Raw genomic sequence first — 9502 nt, forward strand, 5'->3', positions numbered from 1 at the left:
GCATTTTTAATAATAATAATTTCAAAGAGAAATTAAAATTAGCTTCCATGTGGGCAAGTACAACAACTTGCATTTACTTAAGTAGCTTTCATGTGGGAAAGCATCTTGGATGGCTTAACTCTGGCGTAGTTTGAGGCTGAGCAAGGGAGAAAGGGAAAGTGACCATTGGCTCGGGTCAAAGAGGAAAGTCTTCAGGCAAAAGTAGAGATGAAGTTAATAATATAGGTCACAGCAATCCCGAGAATAGTCAATGAACAAGACATTGTCTGTGATGTTAGATCTTTGATAGAAAGTTAGTGAGCTAGCAATGTTAACAAAAAATATTTCACAAGTTGTAGGAATGTATTTATATTTGCAGTGAGTAAATCTTTCCAGTGTTTCTTAATAGAATTTGTTTCTCAAGGCTTCAGTGTTGAAGATTTCCTGGGAGGATTCCTGAATGTTTTCCTAGGAATTCCTTACGCCTCTCCACCTGTTGGGAATCTCCGGTTCCAGGTCTGTGTCAGAGGCTACCACCTTCTTGAGTAAAGTTTTATAATACAACTCATCTACATTTTTGGCTGCCTGTCCAGAGACTTAGAGGCCACAGTCAGCATTAATAATAAATAAATAATAATCCTTGCATTTGATATAGCACATTTCATGTCAGGAGGATGTTCAGCAGCATTTTTACACACAGCAATGTCCCACAAATAGCCAAGTTTATCTGGTGGGTAGTTGAGCAGGACATCAGGAGAATCTCCCTTCACTTCATTAAAAAGATTATTAAATGTTGGTTTTCACATAGTCTTTCTATTAATATATTAAACTGAGGAACTGGACCAAATACTTGCTCAGATTCAAACCTGATTTGCCACAAAATGTCCCTTTGACAGTGGATCTATTACATGGTCAGTATTCATTCAGGATTTTATAGTCCAATCAAACTAACTGAGAATAGACTTGATGAAGGGTGTTGCTTTTTCATATTGGCTTATTATTTCTCAGCCACCAGAGGATGCCAGACCATGGGCTAGCTTGCTGGAGGCGACACAGCTAGGACCTGCCTGCCCCCAGCTTCCGAATCATTTACCTGATGGCGTTAGCCGCATGAGTGAAGACTGCTTGTACCTCAACATCTATGCACCGGTCAGGGTAAGAACACACTTACCAGCCCCAAATTGCTTTACTCAACTGAATGATAAAATCCTAGTGCAATAGATACAAAACGATACTGCACTCCAATTGAAAGTCTTGGAGCCTTTGTTTTGACAATTCAGTTTCGAGGAGGAGTTTCAAGAGAATTTTTCCTGCCAAATGGTGAAGAAATGTTAAAAGTGTTACAGACTGATTCGGAATTTTGTCTCGCCATTTATTAACACGTAGTTTCATTTGCTTATTGGGTTTATTTTGTTAACAGCCAGGCACCATCTCTCACCCTCTCCCAGTCATGGTTTATATTCACCCTGGTTCCCTCCAGTCAGGCGCTGCTGGGACCTATGACCTGAAGAACCTTGCAGCGTACGGACAGGTAAATGACTCTAAACATGACATTACAGATAGAATCAAATACAAATTTCCATTAAACCTTTCAAGTTGAGAGCATATTCCAAGGCACTTAATAATAATGGCTTGGCATCTGAGCTAAGGGTAGGAGCCGAGGGGGGAATGGGGAGGAGAAAGCTGATCAAAAGCACGATCAAAGAGGTTTAGTCTTGAGGTGGACCTTGTCATATCTTCTATGCAGACGAGAACCAAGAATTTATTCAGCATTAAAGTTCTTTCTATAAATAATCAAATATTTAAAATAGCTTTTATAGAGTCAAATTTCTACTTTTTAAATTATTTTTAGACCAGTATCTGACAAACACACACAAACGTGGAGTCCTGTAGCTCAGTGGTTAGAGCACTCGCCTTGCAAGCAAGACACCTGGGTTCAATTCCAGGCAGGGCGAAACCTTGGGCAAGTTTCCTTATTCCACACACCTAATAATAATTCCCCCAAAAAACAAAACAATAATAAATTGGTCATTTTCAATCCACGACTGTTTGTTGGACACTGCTGTGTGCAATTGGCTGCCGCGTTTTGCCCACAAATATACAGTCAATTAACTTTACAGTCTATTCTGTGAAGCGCTTTGAGACGTCTAGAAGATGTGAAAAGTGCTATATCAATATGCAAGGATTATTATTATTATATAACTCTGCCCTCTCCACAGTCTGGTCGATAAAAGACTTTCCCAAGCCTCGTGCTTTCTGTAAAAGTCTTTCATCGAGCTGTGGAGAGGGTATGGGTTTTACATTTTCTTGTTAGAAACTGGCCTAAAAATATTTTTAGCATCTGAGCTTTGATGATAAGCACTGCCAGGCTATTAGATTGTGACAGGCAGCATTGCCAAATCTACTCCTGCTCTTGCCTGAGTCTAAAACAACAACAAATTACAGATGTACGGCACTCTTCATGCCGGAAAGACGTCGCATGCGCGCTCATGTCTACTCAAGTGCACCAACCAGTACAGTCATAGACATCAAGTATATTTTAGCACACATGTCCAGTTCTTTCTTTGTATTACTTTACATGTTGAACACCTGTTTTTCTGGTAGTCTGGTACAGTCACTAAACATCTGGAAAATTCACAAGCCTTTGTCTTTGCAAGTATCAGCCTGGCTCAGTCAGTAATGCTCTCACCTCTGTGTTAGAAGTCGGAGGTTCAAGTCCCACATTGGGACTTTGAACTCACATAGTCTCTTTAGGTTGACACTCCAGTGGAGTGCAATGCACTGAGGTCCTGTCTGCCGGTTCAGGTGGATATTGAAGATCCCCTGGCACTATTTGAAAAGAGAAGGGAGTTTCTCCCAGTGTCCTCGCCAACAATCCCAATTGATCATTCACTTCACGACTGGTTGTGGGGCCATTGCTGTATGCAAATGGACCAGTGATGAGGCTGGAGCTGACCTTGGTGATCTTTTGACCAACGCTTATGGGATTGATCACCTTATCAAATGCTCACTTTACAGTACAATTCTGTGACTCTCTTTGCGATGTTCTCCTGATGTGAAAGGCGCAATACCAAATGCGAGGGTGATTATTATTATTTACAAAAGACAATCATAGAATCATAATATGTTTCCTTTTTAAACCAAGTGATTTTCTTAGTGACTGTTTTGCGGGGAGAGGGGACAGACAGCAGAGAGACAGTGGGAGCAGGTCATTTTAAAAAGTATCAATTTGCTTTCAGATTGTTGCGGTGGAATTTAGCTATCGCCTCGGTCTGTTTGGCTTTCTCAGCACACTGGATGAACATGCTCCTGGGAATGTTGGTTTCCTGGACATGACCAAGGGCCTTCAGTGGATAAAAGAGAACATCCAATACTTTGGGGGAGATCCCAACAACGTCACCTTTTTCGGTCATGGGGCTGGAGGGCTGGCTGTGAATTACCTTCTGCTGTCTCCTCTAACCAAAGGCCTCTTGCACAGAGCCATTTCTAGCAGTGGGAATGCCTTGGTACCAGAGTCTGCAACAGAACAAGGTATCATGTACTCCGACCCTCTTAGCACTGGCAAAGAACTTGCCAAAAGACTTGGCTGCCCAACGGATAACAACAAAAATATAGTAAACTGCCTGCAAGCAAAGCCAATGGAAACTCTTCTGAATGCAACAATGCCTAAGCCAAAGTATGGACTGACCTTCCTTCCTGTTATAGATGGTGCTTTCTTACCAGAGTCACCTCGGGAAATGCTTCTGAGAGGAAAGTACATGAAGGTTCCTTACATCATAGGCCTGACCAGTGATGAGGCTGGAGCTTACCTTGGTGACCTTTTGGGCAACGCTTATGGGATTGATACAGAAAGTTATCATAATCTGATTCTGGATTACGTCAGTAATCATTTCCGGTGTGTATATTGTTTCTAATTTTTTTTAACTGAACCGCAACAAACTCTTTTAATATTATTTTCAATATAAAGTCAAATATTCCTCAATCTGAAACATTTATTTCTAAATGTTTCGATTTACTGATTTGCAGTGGATAAACACTGGACTCATTTAAAAAACACCATGATCCTGTGATGTTGGGTAGCTATTTGGGGAAGTATGAGATCAAATGGGCCAAAGGGCCTTCTTGATCCAAAACAATCTTATGATTTTATTACCTTTTTTGACAGCTTCACATTGACCAGAAAGAGTTAGCAAATGATCACACAGAAATCCTTCTCATTCTCCATTTCTGCTGAATAGATTTGTTACAACATGCATTACCCAGAGTTTCTACATTAAACCTATCTGCCATTCCTTAGCTGATCTTCTTACTTGCTCAAGATCTTCCTGTATCATAATTAACCTTACTTGTGTTATTCACTGCCCACAAGGCTTGGTACCAGAGACAAAATCTGTAATATTATAAGTTGTGATTCCTCTTTCAGTGCCTCCCCTGGAACAAACTGCGTTTGCTGCTGAGCAAGATATTTTTCACACCTGTTGGTGAAACACAAAGTAATCGTGTCTCTTCCTACAGAAATAATCTAGCCCAAATAGCGGACGTTGTGACCTATTTCTACAGAGATTTCACAGATCCAAATAACCCAGCCACCCTCAGAGATGGCTTCAGACTACTAGTCCAGGACCACAAATGGCTGGCACCGAGTTATCAGCTGGCAGACCTGCACTCAAACAGGACAAATACGTTCCTGTACATTTATAGGTAATAGTAATAATAACAATCCTTATATTTGACATGACGCCTTTCATGTTGGGAGCACATCTCAAAGCACTTCACGGAATATAATGACTATGTATTTTGTGGACAAACTTATTTTGTGGGCGTAATATACCTTATGCAATCTATTTGATAGACCTCCATATACCAGTGAACAAATAAGTATAAATTCAATTCTACAATCCATTAAGAATAGGACAACTGGCTTTAATACAGTGAATGATTTACTTGTGACTTGCTCATAACCAAGGTGTATGCTGAAATATAAATCTCTTGTAGCAATGTTTCCTTTATGTTCAGGTTTATTGTGATTAAATGTTGAAAAAGCGCTTTCTGCCTGAGGGCCTGGGACAGAAGCAGTCTCTGTAGGAAAAAGAATCCAACAAAAAAGAACTCAACAAGGAATTTACAGCAAAATAGCACAAATTCTTGGTTAAAATTAAAATATGCAAGTAGAGGCTATAAAGCTTTTTATTCAATTCCCATTTACTGTACTTGTATCCATTTATCAATGTGAATAATAAGATATTCACTTGTCCGTTCAGGATTTTTGTGTAACTTAATGTTAGCAGAAGAGAGAGCTATTTCTTCCCTCACACTAATTCTTTTTCAAGGGGAGTTCAGTTTCAGCAGTAAAGAATCCAGATTTAGTACTTGAGATTTTTAATCAAGATATGTTTTCCTGGTGACAGACCCCTTAAGTTTAAACTGCAAAATGAGTAAACTCAAGTGAGCAGAGGGAACGTGGGTGCCCTTACGTGATGAAAAAACAACTTGCATTTATATAGTGCCCTTCACTGAAGTAGGTCCTACTAGGATAATGCGTCAGAGTATTTCACAATGACAGGGTTGGGTACCGAGTAATGGAGAAGGAAGAGGGGGAGTAATGAAGTGGGAGGTGATCATAGGCGTGGTCAAGGAGTTAGGTTTTAAGGCGTAATTTAAAGAAAGAGGTCTGAGGCAGAGGAGTAGAGGAAGGGAGTTCCAGAGGTTAGAGGCATGCAAAACCAATACAAAATTACATTTGTATAGCACCTTTCACGTCGGGAGGATATCCTAAGGCGCTGGAAAGTCAGGGGTTTGGACCCGAGCAAGGGGAGGGGTAAGCAAGGGGGTGGAGGGCAGCTAGGGTAGGAGGGTGGCTGAAGGCAAGGTCGAAAGACGGAGGGAATGTGGGATGGAGTTCCCAAGGGTGGAGTCAGAGAGGCTGAAGGCCCAACCGCCGACTGTGGGGCAGGCTGGGCGGGGGCATGGAGCAGGTCAGAGCCTGCTGAGCGGAGGGAGAGAACAGGTTGATAAGGGATTAGCAGGTCACTGAGGTAGGAAGGGACAAGGCCATGGAGGGCCTTGAATGCACAGTGACCAAAGGCTCGGCCACAATCAATGCAGAGAGTTGCAAGTGAACCTACTTTTCACATGGTAAATAACATACACCATTGAGCATTTGAGCAGTCAATAAAGTGTTGATATTTTTTACAGTTATAAGCGAGAATTCTATGAGGTAGGATGAAAGGGTAAAAGACTTTGCAGCTTTCCTTATATGAAAAAATTAAATAAGGATCTTTTCTCCCCAGCCATCGTCCCTCGTTCTCCCAGGAGCCTCCGTGGGTTGGAGCGTCCCACCTGGATGATTTACTTTATCTCCTGGGAGATCCCGTTGCCAGGACTCCGAGCCACCAATACACCCAAGAGGAGAAACAGCTCTCTTTCAGTCTCATGGCTTACTGGACAAACTTTGCTCACACCGGGTAGGATCATATTTTCAGTACTTTTGAGGTTTTGAAAAGATATATTGCAGTACAGTGGAAGCTGCTTCAGCCAGACAGACGCCTGTTAACCCCAAGCGCTGGGTAAATCGGACAAAATGTCCGGTCCTGATTCATTTGTGTTCTTACCTGTTTTAATCCGGACAAAATACTGGCTGGTCATCACTGGATATGGGAGGAGTCAAACTCCAATTGATTGACAGCAGACTCCAGCCAATCACAAGCGGATCTAGGCTGTCACTCAGTGGGGGGGGGGGGTGTGGGGGGCGTGGATTACCGGGAAGAAACAAGGGAAGGAATGGAAGGAGGAGTCAAAGACAGTTGGAGCCGCTTGGGAATGGGTAGAGTCCATCCGTTCACAAGCGGCTTCAGGCTGTCAATCACCTCGGAGCTGCCGCTAATTCGCCCTCTTCCCGTCCAATGGGAATGGCAAAGGGAGGGAGATGATGCTGACGCTGCTCCTCTGCAGGGCGGGGAGAAGTGAGGGACCTCAGATGCCGCTTAAGATGGACAAAATGTCCGTCCCCGATGTGTCGTTGCTAAGCGTCTTCCACTGTATTGTAATTTGCCCGTTTACAACTTCCTCTGTCCTGCTCATTAATCGCCGACAAAGACACCGGGGCCTTCCCCTCCATTCCTACGACTGCTAGGAATTCCGAGGACAGCCAAGGCAACTGTGCTCTTCCTATTTAGAGAGGAGCATCCCAGCCTCTGCTCAGGGCTGTCCCCAATGCTGAGGCCAAGATCAGAAACAGCCGTTGTCAACCCTCTCAGTTTGATCAGTTAGAAATTTACAGCACAGAAAAAGGCCATTTGGTCCATCGAATCTGGGGTGACTCTTTTAAGAGCTGTCTTTTCGGTGCCATTTACCTGCCCTTTCCCCATACCCCTGTAATTTACTTTTTTTCAAATATCTAGTTCCCTTTTGGAAGCTAATATGGAATCTGCCTCAACCAATGATCCAGCCATGTCATAAGAAATCTGTGTGAAAAAAGTTCTCCTTATCTCCCCCATTTGTTCGTTTCCTCGATGCCCTCCAAGTCCCTGACTCACTGATCAGAATTTGAAGCACATGACCTAAACTTTGCTTCTCTTTCTGAATAGTGCCCTGAGATGTTTAACATCAAACCTGAACAGAGTCCTAACCTTGCTTTGATATCTCATGCAAAGTAGAGAACCACCAATCATAATAATCATAATACTTGCATTTGATACAGAGTCTTATCACCTCATTGAAAGGCACTTCACGGGATATACTATGAAGTTGATTGACTGTATTTTCCAATAGTCCTGCACTGAAGTCAACAACGTCGATAAATTTACATTTATATAGCACTTTTAACAACTGGAGGATGTCTCAATGCTTCACGGAATACAACAAGAAGATTACATTTGTATAGCTTCCAATCAAGGCTTCAATCCAGAAGTGAGAGTGCTACTAACTGAGCAAAGCTCATAAAGCTGACAGGAGGGGGCACGGGTGGGAAGATAATTTTTCAGTATTCATTCACTCAAAAACTTTCAGGATTTGAAGATGTGTCAAATTTGTGGAGATTTGTGGAGTCCTGTAGCTCAGTGGTTGAGAGCACTCGCCTCGCAAACAAGAGCCCTGGGTTTGATTCCCAGCAGCGTGAAACCCTGGGCAAGTTTCCTTACTCCACACTCCTGATAATAATCCCTCTAGAAAATAAACACTTAAGAAATTGGTCACTTCAATCCATGACTGTTTATGAGACACTGCTGTGCGCAATTGGCTACCACATTTCGCCCACAAATATACAGTCAATTCACTATACAGTATATTCTGTGAAGCACTTTGAGATGCCTAGAAGACGTGAAAAGCGCTATATCAAATGCAAGGATTATTTTTTATTTATCCCATTAACATTCCCAGTTCCAGTGCAAACAAACTCAATTACTTGAACCTGTTTCATAAGTATACTCCTTCATCCCTGGTACATGTGTGGACTGACCCTACTCTTCATTCCCGTGGATCTGATGTCCTTTCACAGGCCACCCATTTTGCATACATGTGGGACAGAGCAGAGGCGGTTTGGAGTCGGGATTAGGAGGGATGTAGTATTAACACTGACACTGATTGAGCTGAATGGTCTGTGTCTGTCCTGTAACATTCTATGTGACTGTACATAATAGTATAGGCTGCATAAGCCAAGTTGCTTTAATGACTTCCAGTATTATCTGAATTGAAATAAATGTAAAGAAAAGTTTGCCCAAGATTGACACTCCTCACAGTTCAATGCTGAAGTCAGGGCAGTCTTGGAAACATGTTCCGTAAGGAACTACCTCAAGTTTTAAGCAGTCCGGGACACTACCCTGCGTGAAGGGCACTATATGAAGGCAAGTTGTTATTATGTTGAGACTGCTCAAAATAGTTACAAGACACTTACAGTCAACTGTGACCTCCTTCAGGTTCAGCTCCATTTTAACCTGTGAAAAGGTGGAGGTGAAAAGGACAGTGCACTCACCCACTTCAGTACCCTGGTTGCCTAAAAATGATCACCTCACCCTTTCCCTCAGCTGCTTCAAGATCTGTCTCAAGACCTTTCCCTTTGACTGTATCTTCAGTCATTTACCCACCCTCACCACCCTTAGCCCCCAACCTTCCTGAATTCAACCCCCAACTCAGGTGCAAACCCTCCAGTGCTTTTTGGCATCCTGCTGACACAAAAGGTGTTATATAAATGCAATTTGTTGGAACAGGTCGGGTATTATTTCCCCTAAAAGTAAGACTATGTGACCTATGAATTCTGAAGGTTGTGTGAATTTTCTCTTCAAATATATTGTTGATAGATCGAGTTCCTGTCCTTATTCAATTTTTATTTTTAAACGCACTCAGCAACCCAAACAGAGGGCTCCACAGGATGCCACTTTGGCCAAGTTACACAGCCGCTGGTGCAGGATTCATGAATTTCACGGCAAACTGTTTGACGTCTGTGGGCAGGTTGTACCGCAGACAGGAAACGGCCCTTTGGAGCGAGCTTGTTCCCCAGATGCAGCGTGAAGAATGGTGCAGCAGTGAC

The sequence above is a fragment of the Callorhinchus milii genome, unplaced genomic scaffold (assembly GCF_018977255.1).
Source record: "Callorhinchus milii isolate IMCB2004 unplaced genomic scaffold, IMCB_Cmil_1.0 Scaffold2, whole genome shotgun sequence".
In the NCBI taxonomy this organism is placed as follows: domain Eukaryota; kingdom Metazoa; phylum Chordata; class Chondrichthyes; order Chimaeriformes; family Callorhinchidae; genus Callorhinchus; species Callorhinchus milii.